Source organism: Polypterus senegalus, chromosome 13, assembly GCF_016835505.1.
Source record: "Polypterus senegalus isolate Bchr_013 chromosome 13, ASM1683550v1, whole genome shotgun sequence".
In the NCBI taxonomy this organism is placed as follows: Eukaryota; Metazoa; Chordata; class Cladistia; order Polypteriformes; family Polypteridae; genus Polypterus; species Polypterus senegalus.
Window position 1 is genome coordinate 111,913,246 of NC_053166.1, and position 13,949 is coordinate 111,927,194.

The 13,949-nt window shown below is 35.7% G+C and overlaps 1 long non-coding RNA gene across 1 annotated transcript in view; it reads left to right on the top strand.

Moving 5' to 3' along the window:
• Nucleotides 1-350: 350 nt before the first annotated feature.
• The window catches only part of LOC120543220, a 36,092-nt gene continuing 22,493 nt past the window's right edge, over nucleotides 351-13,949 (top strand). Inside the window, exon 1 of the long non-coding RNA XR_005636316.1 lies at nucleotides 351-449. This is a non-coding gene — a long non-coding RNA (uncharacterized LOC120543220). The remainder of the gene's footprint in view (nucleotides 450-13,949) is intronic.

A 13,949-nucleotide genomic window follows, 5' to 3' on the forward strand; every position in this document is an offset into this window, starting at 1 on the left:
TAGTTTCACACATTTTACTTGTTTGTCTATTGCTATTGCATCTATTGAACTTTTCTTTTTGTGTAAGCAACTACGTAATCATGCCTTTTAAATTGGGAGAACATGTTCCATTTACTGTTGTTATTAGCGTTGAGACCATAGTTGTTTTATCCTGTTTGTTTTTATAAAGGACAAAATACAGAGCAAAAGACTTAACCTAACAATTTATTAAATATAGTCTGATTTAATGTGTATAAGCAGAAAACAGGAATGGCTCTTTAAGAGTTTGGTGATAAATGCAGAAAGAGTGTGAGTCAGCATCACTGCTTGTTGGTAACAAGGGCACTTAAGAATAGCTGGGTTCAAAAATTGAGACATTCTATTGTTTTCTGCTATTTTGTGAATCAACATTCAGGACCAAGGTCATGAAGCCCTTGACAATGTGTTGCAACTTTTGAATGAGTTTTATTGTAAGTATTGACTGATAGCTTTTTCATTTTGTTGTCTGTTCAGCACTATAATTTGAAGAGCTATTAAAAAGTGTCTATATGATTTTTACATACAATTATGTCAAAATCATTTTTACATGTGTTCTAGTAATGTTTGCTCAAACTAAGAGTACTATACAAGTCTTTTTTTTCCCTTGCTTGTGGACATTTTGGTACATTTCCACTTAATGTAGATTATGTTTTTCCTTCTGTGTTCAAAGGTTAAGTAAACACTAATTTTATTTTAGCCAGTATGAATTAACTTAATACTAAAGGACCGAGAAAAAGAAAGTGATTATTTTATCAAGTTAACATGATTTAGCATCACCTGCTGTTCACCTAATATTGAAATGATACTTACTGTGCCTCTTACTATTACTCATTTTATAATGATAATCAAAAATGTTTTGCATCTAACATCATTTTCACTGTAGACCTTTTATTTTTCAGATTTCAAAGCCACTGATTCAGTATTATGGTTGCTTAGTAACCAAATATTACATTCTGCAGTCTATTGATAATACATGAAGTAAAGTTAGCTGTAGAAAACGAAAAATTGCAAAATATATAAGCAAAATTCAGCTCAGCTCAATGTTATTTCTAAAGTACAGGTACATATTTTTAATTAACCGTATTCCTCACTGTAAAACCTTATTTATTGCGTTCTCTAAATTGCTATGTATATGCAGTATTATCAAGGATGGGTGTATGAAGGAAGAGAAAGCAAAACATTATGCAGACATAGGTATGTAATATCAAAATTTATGGGGAATATTTAGAAAATTATTGAAAGACATCATTTAATTCAAGATAACAGAACAGTTCATAATGTCATGCACTGATCATAATGTCTACAGCTAAATCTAATTAAAGATTTACTATCAGTTTTATCTCATGATCTGATTTTTTTGCTAATTATAAAAGTTGCCCTATGATAGACAATTCATAATGGTACTTCAATTCTATAGTTTGGAGTAGGCACATTAAAAACAGTAAATTGGCCCTGGTGTGTGTGTGTGTGTGTGGGTGTGTGTGTGAGTATATGTACTGTATATTCACCCTGCAATCAGCTTGCACCCTCCAGGGTTTGCTCCTGCCTTGTGGCCTATGCTGGCTGGGTTAGACTCCAGCCCCCTGGATTAAGCAGATTATAAAATGTAAACATGAAATTCTGTAGTTTTAAAATGATAAAATGTGATAATTTGCACAATGGCATAGTGTTATATGTTTGAAGTAACGTCACTTAAAAATAAGGATTGTGTGTTTGGATGACAATATACTGTATAGTCAGGTCTATAAGTATTTGGACGATTTTCATAAATTTTGTCTCTGTGTGCCTACGCAATGGATTTGAAACATAGTAATCAAGATGTGACTGAAGAGTAAACTTGCAGTTTTAATTTAACACTAGAATTACCAGAGCCTACGAAAAAACTTGTAGATCCATCCCACCTTAAACCGCTTTGCACCTCTCCATCAGCGTTCACACCCCTTTAATGCGATCGCCTCGGTGGCGCAATGGTATCAACTGTGTTGACTGGTAATCAAAACTTCATGGGTTCAACCTCAGACGAGTCCGTTTTGAGAAGTGAGCTGCTCTTATTCTTACTATTTTTGAATAAAAACATACATTTGATTCCCGTCTGTAACAGCTGCTGTAAATTTATGATATTTGTAAAGGTTAGCTTTCTTTTTTATTCAGTTTTATTCTCTCAGTCGCATTCACAATCCCATCCTCCAATCTGATAGTGCTGTTTTCACATAAAGATGCGCTATATCAAAGGTGAACTCAGATGATGACGACTGCTCTACATCAGAAAAAGAATGCATGTCGCACTTTTGCCATCACTGTACTTTGTACATGTACACAGGAAACTCTGCAGTCTACTTGTGACTTTACGCTGTAGGAAGTAAGCAAATAAATCATGATAAATAGGTAAATAACATTCGATCTGGCTCTTATATACAAAGTACAGCGACAGCAGCTTCCATCTTCAGCTATTCTTCAGTAGGTGAGCGACTCTACACTCTAGTGTTTAGATCTGGACAGTGCATGTACCCAAAAAAGACGTCTGACTACATTCTCATACCATTGCTTGCGAACTGAAGTGTCAGCGTGGACGTTTCGTGGCATTGCACATGCATTTTTTGAGCATGCCCGTGTCAATCAAACACAGGAAGCTCTGCAGTCTACTTGTGACATTATTCTGTAGGAAGTAAGAAAATAAATCAAAGTAAATAACATTCGATCTGGCTTTTATGTAAGTAAAATATAAATATTAATGTTTTGGGCACATGCACTTTCCAGATCTAAACACTAGCATGGAGAGTTGCTTGTGTACTGAAGAGTCAACAGCTGAAGGTGGAAGCTGCTGTCGCTGTACTTTGTATATAAGAGCCAGACAGAATGTTATTTACTTATTTACCTTTATTTATTTACTTACTTCCTACAGCATAAAGTCACAAGTAGACTGCAGAGCTTCCCATGTACATATACAAAGTACAGCGATGGCAAAAGTGCGACATGCATTCTTGCTCCAATGTAGAACCGTCTTCTTTATGTGAAAACAGCAGTATCAAATGTGCTTGTTTTTTTCTTGAACGCGACTGAGAGAATAAAACCAATGCTAACCTTTACAATTATAAATTTACAGCAGCTGTTACAGACTGGAATCAAATGTATGTTTTTATTCAAAAATAGTAAGAATAAGAGTTACGGTGTTGAACCCATGTAGTTTTGATTACCAGTCAACAGTTGATACTGTTGCGCACCGTGTGTTAGGCAAAAATATTGTATTTTCAGGGGCACAAAAGTATTTGGACAATTGACTGATAAGCTGTTCTATAGCCATGTGGGAGCAGTTCCTTCGTTATTTCATTAACTATTAACACTAGAATCCCTGAAACCTACGAAAAAAACTTTTATTCCAGGCCGCAACTTAAATCCCTTCGCACCTCTCCATCAGCGTCTTTTGTTTTGAAAATATGTAGATCAGCACTGCAGCCTGCTGTCCCACCCCCATTTGACAGAGCTCAACTTAGGCAAAAAGTTGTGCATGGGGTGCCTGGAGTTGTTTACTGTAAATAATAAAGTATATCATTATTTGGAATACATGCATGTGTGTTCCACATCTACAAAGATCTGGGTAAGTGTAGGATGAAAGGAAATGTGAGGCAAGAAAAGCTGAACACATACCTAAAGCGGAAACCTTTTCCATGTTATGCTAATAATGACGTGAAGTGTATCCAAATATCAAATAAACATATGAGCTTTTATTTAAGAATATAACCAAAGAAAATAAGGCATTTGATTTACAAGTTGCTGTCAATGAGTTAAAAACCCAAACTCAAATGTCAATCGACAGGGAGTTTATATGTGTTTTTGAATGGTGCAGAGGTAAGAACCACTGTCTTATAACTTAAAGGTTCGAGACCGGGTGCTCCATGTTTTCAGTAGTGAGCTGCTATTATTATTATTATATAGTAAAACATACAATTGATTTGAGTCTGTAACACCTGGTGTAAATTTTGGCTACTTGTAAAAGTTAGCGCTTGTTTTTTTTTTATTATTCTCTCAGTGACGTTGATGTGGTACAACAACCTTGCCTCTCTCTCTCTTAGTTGATTGCATTTATCTCTATTCTTTTATTTTGAGGGGACAGCAAATTTACATTGTTATACAAGCTGTACACTGACTACTTTACATTGTATCAAAGTGTTATATCTTCAGTGTTGTCCCGTGAAAAGATATAATAAAATATTTACAGAAATGTGAGGGGTGTACTCACTTTTGTGAGATTCTGTTTCAACCTTCCTTTTCTATTATATCAGCTAACTTTCTCCCCTTACCAGTCATACTGCCAACATTCAGAGATTTTACCCTCAGTTCCACTCTCTTTACCTTCCTCCTCTCCAACTGCCTCGGGACACATTTCTCACCTCTTCTTCTCCTTCTTTAGCCAACAGTAGACCAATTTCCGCCAGCACCCTGTTGGCAGCTGTTGTTAACCGGGACCTTGACCGATCCGGTATGGAAATTTGTATTGTTGCCCGCATATTGATTTGAAACATTTTACCCTGGATTGCCCTTCCTGACGTAACCCTCCTCATTTTTCTGGGCTTGGAACTAGCACAAAGAAACACACTGGATTGTTCTTCCCCTGTGGCTGGGTTCTTAATCTTAAAACAGCATTCAGTTAATTCTTTAGTTACATTCAACTCTTATCCTTGTGATTAATAATTCATTGTTATAACTTCATAAGTATATACTTGTATTAAATTGTAAAATTATATATCATGTATTGATTAAAAATATTGATTACAATTCTATAACAATCAAGACTAGTTAATTTAATTTAAAAAAATCATAATTTATAGACAGTATGTCTCATTGTAAAGGTTTAATTCAGTTAATTCCTATGTATCCATTTCAGGCTACACAAATTTGCTGTACACATATAATATAGCAACACAAAAGTTTACAAAGATCCAAAAACTTTCATTAAATTGTAACTGAGATAATGTCAGCACAAGTTCTAGCTAGCCAGAGATGTGGATAAATGACATAGTAGAGGGGAGGAAAACTAAAACTCCAGTTAACAGCATTCATAAAAAAATAGCCTATGAAGTTCCCTTCGAAACAAGCAAAGACAAAGTTCAGATAACTGTGGACAACCAGCAACAACCCTCTTCAGGGCCTTCTGCAGTTTCATTTGCCATATTCTGTAGTCCATAAATGTAGAATAATATGATGGAGCTAAGGCTGAAGCCTTAGTTTTTCAGTCCCTCAGATTTCCCATTGACTGGCTATGAATAGTAACTTGGTCAAGTGCCCAAAAAGAAAATGTAGATGAAAAACTGAACAGAAAAGTGCAGGAACAGCTTTAATTAATTTCACACTTTAAAGAAAAATACATATTGAATATGTATGTGTGTATGCATCATTAAATACTGTATATATGGGTCTAAATCTGATTTATTTAAACAATGACCACTTATGTGCATTAGGAATTCTGTTTGTCAGTAATTATCTTTTAATAATATAATTAACAGGTCCTGTAAGTGATTTCATGTTTACTAATTTGATTTTAACAAGGAAGCAGAATTACTGTTCCTCATATTATATTAAAATGGATGTGGATGTAAATGATAGGGATGTTGTGGTTTAACCTATTACCACTAAATTTTAAAGGTGAATTTTCAGTCTGTAATATTAAGATATTTTATTTAATGTTAATACAAATATAAAAGCAATGCAAATGTTTAGTGACAGTTAAAATTCCTTATTTATTACTTAGACACATTTCGAAATAGTACATGACAGTGTGTACCATTTTCTCCTATTGATTTCTAGTGGTATTCAAATAAAGTCTTGCCTTGCAACATTTTTTTAATATTAATTTGGTAAACCTTTTGTTGAGTTGTTCTCCATTTAAGAGCCATTATCAACAAAATTTCGTCGTCTGCATGGAAAAAATTAAACAAGACTTGCATAGATGGTCAACCCTTCATCTCACACTAGCTGGAAGAATTAACACTGTTAAGATGAATATTCTTCCTAAGCTCCTTTTTTTATTTCAAAACATCCCAATATACATTAATAAATCATTCTTTAAGCAATTAGATTCAACAATAACCTCATTTATTTGGAATTCAAAACATCCACGCATCAAAAGAGCGACCCTACAAAGACAAAAGGCAGAAGGCGGCATGGCTCTACCTAACTTCCAGTTTTATTACTGGGCAGCAAATATACAGGCGATAAGAACCTGGACACAAATAGAAGAACATACACAGGCTTGGACCGCAATAGAAGTAAAATCCTGCAGTACTTCTTTGTATTCCTTGCTCTGTGCTCCAATAAACACATGTTATCGGCAATACACTAATAACCCAATTGTGCTCCACTCACTTAGAATCTGGAACCAATGTAGAAAGCATTTTAAGACGGAGAAGCTTCTATCAGTGGCACCCCTGCAAGAGAACCACCTCTTTCAACCTTCGCAAACATATGCAGTTTTTAATATCTGGAAAAAAAATGGAATTAACTTGCTTAGAGATCTTTATATAGACAACGTCTTTGCATCCTATGAACAATTACATTCCAAATTTAACATTCCAGTTACACATTTCTTTCACTATCTTCAAATCAGGAACTTTGTTAAACAGAACCTTCCAGATTTTCCTCATCTTGCACCCTCATCCACGCTGGAAAAATATTGCTCAATTTTAAGGAATTAGACTCCATCTCTACAATATATAAAATCATTTTACAATCCCTTCCTTTCAAAGATCCAAGAGGACACTGGGAAAAGTATCTCTCAATTAAAATATCAGAAAAGGAGTGGAAAGTAGCAATGCAGAGAATTCACTCAAGCTCCATATGCGCAAAGCATACAATTATACAACTCAAAATTATATATCGAGCACATCTGTCTCGACTAAAACTCTTCAAAATGTTTCCAGGGTATGATCCAACCTGCGAACGTTGCAACCAAGTCCCAGCCTCACAGGTCACATGTTCTGGGCCTGCACCAAATTAACATTATTCTGGACAAAAATTTTAATTACCTCTCAGACAGCCTTGGACTCCCAATCCCTCCTAACCCATTAACAGCTGTGTTTGGGGTTCTTCCAGAGGGGCTTAAAGTGGAGAAGGACAAACAAATTGTGATTGCATTCACTACACTCTTGGCACGCAGACTTATTCTGATAAACTGGAAGAACCCAAACTCTCCTCTTTTAAGTCAGTGGGAAACTGATGTGTTATATTATTTGAAATTGGAAAAAATCAAATACTCAGTTAGAGGATCTGTACAGACTTTTTTCAAAACATGGCAGGATCTAATCAGTAATATTTTAAAATAAGTTTATAAAGCACAGAGAATTTATTAACTTAGGTATGTTTACAAGCCTTAAATCTTACACCGTTTGGCTTGCTCTCTCTCTCAGGGGTGGGGATCGATCTGTTCTTAACATAATTCTTTTTTTTGTAAAAACTTGATTGCTATGTATGGATTGTAATAAAATTAATAACATAAAAAAAAGAGTCATTCTGCTATTGTTAAACCATGAGATTTGTTTTGCTTTAACTAATTTTGTCTTGATAGAATCTGCTTTATTTAAAGTCTGTTTCAGAGAGAAAATATAGTCACATATTCATTGATCTACAGTGTCCTTCCTCAAAAATTATATAAGATTTTTTCATAATATAAATAATACAACGAGTTTAAATATACAGTAGACCCCCGCAAAGTTGTGGTTCAGGGTTCGCAGACTCAGTTGTTTGCGGATTTTTTCTTAGAACCTAACTATTAATTGTTAGCGGAAAAAGCAAATATCCTCTGCAATTTTTTATGGCTTTTTTTGTGGCAGTACTGTGCTGTAGAGAGAACAGGAAGCAACCGCTGAGGGAAACACGGTTTGGGATGGTGAAAGTAGCCAATCCGACAGCGTTATTCATTTCTCCTTGCTGCTGACTGACTGCTGCCATGTGCCGCATCTCCTGGTGAGTGGGTTTACCACTGCTGAGGGAAACGCGGTTTGGAATGGTGAAAGTAGACAATCCGAGAGCGTTATTCATTTCTCCTTGCTGATGATTGACTGCTGCTTTGTGACACATCTCCAGCTGAGTGTCCTCATGTTTTCCATTTTGTTATTGTTTTGTTATTCTTAAACGCACACAATGTCGTTGAATCGCCCTGCACCTTCTAAGGCTTCTGGAACTGAGCATAAGCACCAGAAGTTTAAAACACTCCAGGAGAAGGTTAAACACCTGGATTTGCTCCGGGAACTAAAAAGTTATACTGCAGTAGCGCACCACTATGGCATTAATGAAAGCACTGTATGCTACATAAAGAAAAACAAAGCAGCAATCTGGAGTACCGTATCTGTAAGTTTCTGTGATAGTGCCAAAAAGGTAATGACCATAAGCAATAAAATTATAATCAGGATGGAATCTGCCTTGGCACTGTGGATCACTGACTGCAGGAAGAACATCCCCTTGGATGGTAACATCATCCAATAGAAAGCACAGAAATTGTACCAGCAGTTCGCTATAGGAGACAATGTAGCAACTTCCTATCACAATGTTCCTGAAACCTATAAAGAAAAGCCAGCATGAAACCCCACCAGAAGAAGACCCGTACAAAGATACGACTCCTCCTGAAGCGCCTGAAGAAGAGGTGCCACCCGAGGAGTTTTAAATCCTGTGCATTGTACTGCACAGCTACTTCTTCATCATCAATATCATTCATCATTGGTGAGTACCTGTACATTTTACTGTATTTTAATGAAATGAAATTATTATGTAATTACTCCACTTACAACAAAGAAAACTACAGCGCATACCAAAGAAAACAAGCTTGCATGAATTATAGTACGTATAGCGGTAACGTGTATTTTACATTCTAGCACCAAGGGAGACATCACAGTACAGTACTATACAGTGTTTGCGTTTACCTTTACATTCTGTTTTTAGGTAATGTATTAAGGTATTTTTTTAGTCAGTGTATTAATGTATTAAGCTGAGTTTGTAACAAATTAAAGAGCTTTGGGGGCATACTGTATTTAGGGTTGAAACTATAAAAATAGGCATTTAAAAGGCATCTTTTAAACACATCCAAAAGTTGGTTTTTCACAATTCGTGGGTGCTCTAGGAATGTAACCCCCGCAAATTTTTGGGTGTACTGTAATGTGTAATATAGATGAAGCCATGTTTAATTTTAACCCCTGTAATTATTGGAATGGACATTAGTAGATAAAAATTAAATAGTGATCTGAAAATGTTTCATATAGAGGATTGCTAATTACATTTGGAATTTCAACAGTAAAAGTTAGAGAATAATTTGATCTAAACTGATAGTGTAGCACACTTAACAATTTAGAAATCCCACAGAGTTACTGGGGGAACCAATGTCCCAAAACCAACCTGCAAAAAAGCAAGTTTAACATGAACTGCAAGTGTCTAGTGAATGATGTAACTGAATTAATGATAATGGCCATTTGAGTCACCAGATTTCAGCCTAATTCATTGCTTGTGGAAACTGAACCTTAGATAGTCAGCACAATCACCAAAACACCAAAAGATTGCATTTCTTATGAAAGAGTCATATCCATTGCCTTTAATATAAATTCACGTAAATTTTGAATCCATATCAAGGCCAATTAAAATGGCTTCTATAGAATTTAATCAAATATTTTAATCTATACATGGTAAATTTTATAATTTAATACAAGTATATACTTAAATTAAGTTTTATCAATAGATTAAGGCATAAGGAAAAGGACCAAAGTTAACTAATGGGTTAACTAAACACAGCTTATAGCTTGAGCATGTGAGGGTTGCCTCATCTTAAGAGAAACCATTGAGATAATTACTAAGGTTAAAATGAAGTAAATGAGTAATAAACACCCCCTTAAAAATTGAGGACAAATTAGTAAAAAATCCCAAACATCCCTATTGTGAAGCAGTGATAAGAATGAAGCAATATTTAGAATAATGGAAAAATTGACATGTATACAAAGTTACTGGTGGCAGTAGCTGATTGGATAAATGATAGAACTATGTATATTAAGAGTCAGATGACATAATAATAATATGAATGCATAAAAGGAAATGAATTATATTATAGATGTCTCACTCCATGGACTGAGAAATTTGTGCATATCTATGTGCAAATGAAGAATTTTATTTGCACATAGATTTTCATCTGGTGTCTGAGAATGACATCTTTGAAAAAAGAGGAAAGTTTTTTCCACAACACTCCTGGCTAGCCTATGCCTAATAATTTAGTTTACACTTGTTTCACTTATTTTCTTAATTAAAATTGGCACACTCCTTACAACAGGAAAAATCATATATAAAAAAGGTATAGAACAGACTAGCACACTGGCAGTTTGTTATTAAGTAGTTGCATTAAAAGTATAAATATATACTCATAAAACAAAAAGCCATTAAGTATATATCACCTAATAATCTGAGCAAACAGTCATTTCTTGGAAAAAGTGTATTTACATTTTATTAGGTCTTGAATGTGCATCCCTTATTGTTTCTGTAGTGAGTTTTTTTCTTTTCTGTTTACTTCTACTTTTCTGGAAAATTAGACACTTCTAAAGACCACCATAAACATTAGCAAATATATTGAGCCAGTAGAAGGCTTCTGAAATCCTGTACTCATTTGTTTTATTTTCCTGGTTAAATTTTCCTCATAAAACTTTACAATGATTAGCTGCCACTGTTCAGTTGTTGAAATTAATTATGTTGTGCTTTCTGTTTGTTATAAACAAAAGCATGTCTTCAATAGAGAAAGAGAGGAAAACAAAGTTAGTCCAGTTTTTTACTCTCATCTTACAAGTATCGGTTCCCCTTTTTGCATATCTCTAAAGCACACTGCAGTCTGATACAGTGGTAAGTAAGTAAGTAGATACCAAAATTTATTTTATAATTGTACTAGACTCTTCCTTGACCTTGAACGTTTCTAATTTATTCACACTTTCTGGATATACTTTTTAAGGTCTCCACCTCCATGTCACAACCTATAGCCATGTTGTTCTTTTAGGCATGGAAGATAAATTCCCATAAAACAAACTGACATCAAACTGAATGAAAATTTAGCTTTGCTAATTTTGGGTTAATCAGTATTTTTTTGCAGGAAATGCATGAATTTACGATTAAAAACACATAAAATAAAAAAAAAATGGAAACCTTGTATTTTACAAAGCATACAGTGTAAAATTTGAGCCACTTACAATTAGAATAATATTGGCATTTCATATCATATACATGTTGTGACAGAGATGCAGTGGGCAATTTTTTACTATTTTCAATTTGCATACTGTTTCACAAAACTGGCACTAAAATTCATTTGCCATGTGATTTCACAATTGTGAAATGCAAAACTCACTAAAAAGAGTTTAAGGATTTTCTCAGGTAAAAAACAAACGTTCACATTCTCAAGCTTACTTGTAGCCTTTTCTGCAGTTGCATAATGCATGTAATATGTAACACATCTATCAAATCAATTATATTTATGCCTCTTGTTCACATCACTGCAAAGGATCGCAGTGTTTTCTAAAATATGTGACATGCAATATTTTTTCCTCATGAAGACAGAGTACTGTGTTTTATCCACAGAAACATCTATCTAGCAACTACCTTTTCCCATTTTTGACACCTTTCATTAGATGATGAGGACATGCACTCTCCAAGCTTCACATTGTCTGATACATCTGTAGAACTGCCAAGATTGTTATCATAATTGGCAAAATGGGGATCCTACTAAAGGAACATGGCTGGCAACTCAACAAAATGTCTACATATGGCAGGAAATAAATCAGGTGATTTTTTTTGCTCACTAGAGTTCTTTATTTTAATACTAAATAATAAGGAGACACATGTGGAATTAATGCATGCAAAAACATCCATACATGAACAAACACCTTTCTTTTTCTGTGAAATTTGCTAGGAGTGAAACATTTCTTCTTCTAATTTTTTTACAAAGCAAAACACTGTGATTTACTGCAAATCATTTAACTTATCAGGTTCAGGTTCAGGTTGGGAAGCATGCACTGGTACAGCACTTTGCTGCACCCACCACACAATGAAACAGCTTGGGATCCTGGTTGGCAACTCTCCAGGAAAACACGTGGTCCAGTCCCACCCACCGGAAATGACCATCTATCTGCCACAGCCTGCAAGCCGGATCACCCTAGAGGAATCGTGCCGTAACTGACATTTCCTTACAATGCAGGTAATGGGCCTCATTCGGGATTTCCTGAGTTACCGCTCATTTGACACTAAGTTAAACCAGCAGTACCCAAATATTCTCCGAACAGAGTCCAGTCCAGGTCTCAAGTCACTGGATAGTGTCATGTCTCACAAGACAGGATGCACCAGGGCTCTAAAGACTTGGACCTTTGTAACTTTTCCATAGATATTGGGAGTGCCACATGCCCCTTTCCAGTGATCTCATACCCCCATGCTCTCACAATTTATATACTGACTTCATAGGAAGAGTCATCAGAGACATGAATGACATTGCCAATTATTACAATTACTAATTATTATTGTATAATTGTATTCAATTGTTTCAAAAGAAGTTTGTTATAGGGAGAAAAAAAATTAAATTAGGCATCTCTGTACTGTAACTAGAAATCTGATTGGGTGATGTTCATACAAATGAAACATCAATAAAAACTGTGATGGACCTATGGCATGAGTGATCCCCAAGCCCCAAACACGAAGACAAGAATGCAGTCCCAGGTTCAAATAAAGAATACCTTCAAAAGTAACAAGCACAAAGCACAGGTTCTTTCTTTTCCACAATTACTGTCTCCTCTCACCACTGCACTGCCATTCTCCAGTTAAGTGTTGCCTTCCTTTCTCCCAGCTATGACTCACCTGTGTGTGATCCCATTTATTGCGGACCCTGGAGTACTTCTGGTGCCATGGCTGATGCCCGTTGGAAGTACTTCTGGATCATATAGAAGTCCAACATAGCAGGGAGCATGTCTCCCTGCAGTGCCCTGTTGGGACACCCACGGACCCCAGCAGGGCTACTCTGCCAGACAACATTTCCCAGCATGTCCTACTGGAATCCGACTGGGTCCTGAAATCCAAGACTGCTGCCATCTAGCATCCTGGACGAATAAAGAGTCCCCAGCAACATCTTCTACTTCCAGTGGGGTGTCTGTCCATTCACTCTGGCTATCTCTTCCGGGTCTGGTACCTTTCTCTCTTGTGTGCCTGCTAGGAGCATCCTGTCTGGGTAAGCAACCATCCCCTCTTCTGGTAGGGATAACCATCCAACCCATGTTTCACGTATCCTTTTAAACTCTGGTCATTCTCCTAATAGTAGTATGAATACTAAAGTTTAATACAATATTAAATATATCCTATTAGATCAGCTTTAAAAAAATGCAGTACAAGAAATGAGCAATCACTTAGAAGATTAATAATTTAGTGAGGCTTTAAAGAAAATAGGAGTGCACTTTGTTGCAGAATTTAGCAGTACAGCTTCACAGATCTATTGTTCTGGCTTCAGACTCTTTTCATGGCCGCTGCCTAGACAATCTGCTAGTGTTTTGTTTCCCTTTGGATGTTCTGGTTTTTCTCCCAAAAACATTTTTGTTATTTTGCGTGCCCAGATATGGACCAGTGCCTTTTGCTTGTTGCTGTATGAGCAAGCTCCAACCACAATTTTTATTTGAATTAAGCGGGTTCAGAATTAAGCAGGAATTAAGATAATTTTGGGCTCTAAGGATGCTCACAAGGCCACAAAAACCAAATAAAACATTTTACTATAACATTAATATAACAAATATTAGAGAAGGATGTACAGTATATAGTGAAGGAAGCATATAGTTGACAAAACTACTATACACAACTTTTTTTGTGATGTCTTCCCACTTACCAAGCTCTTTATAAGAAGTCCTAACTCCTGCCGAACACTCTCTTGCGCACCATATTGGTGGTTGGAAGAA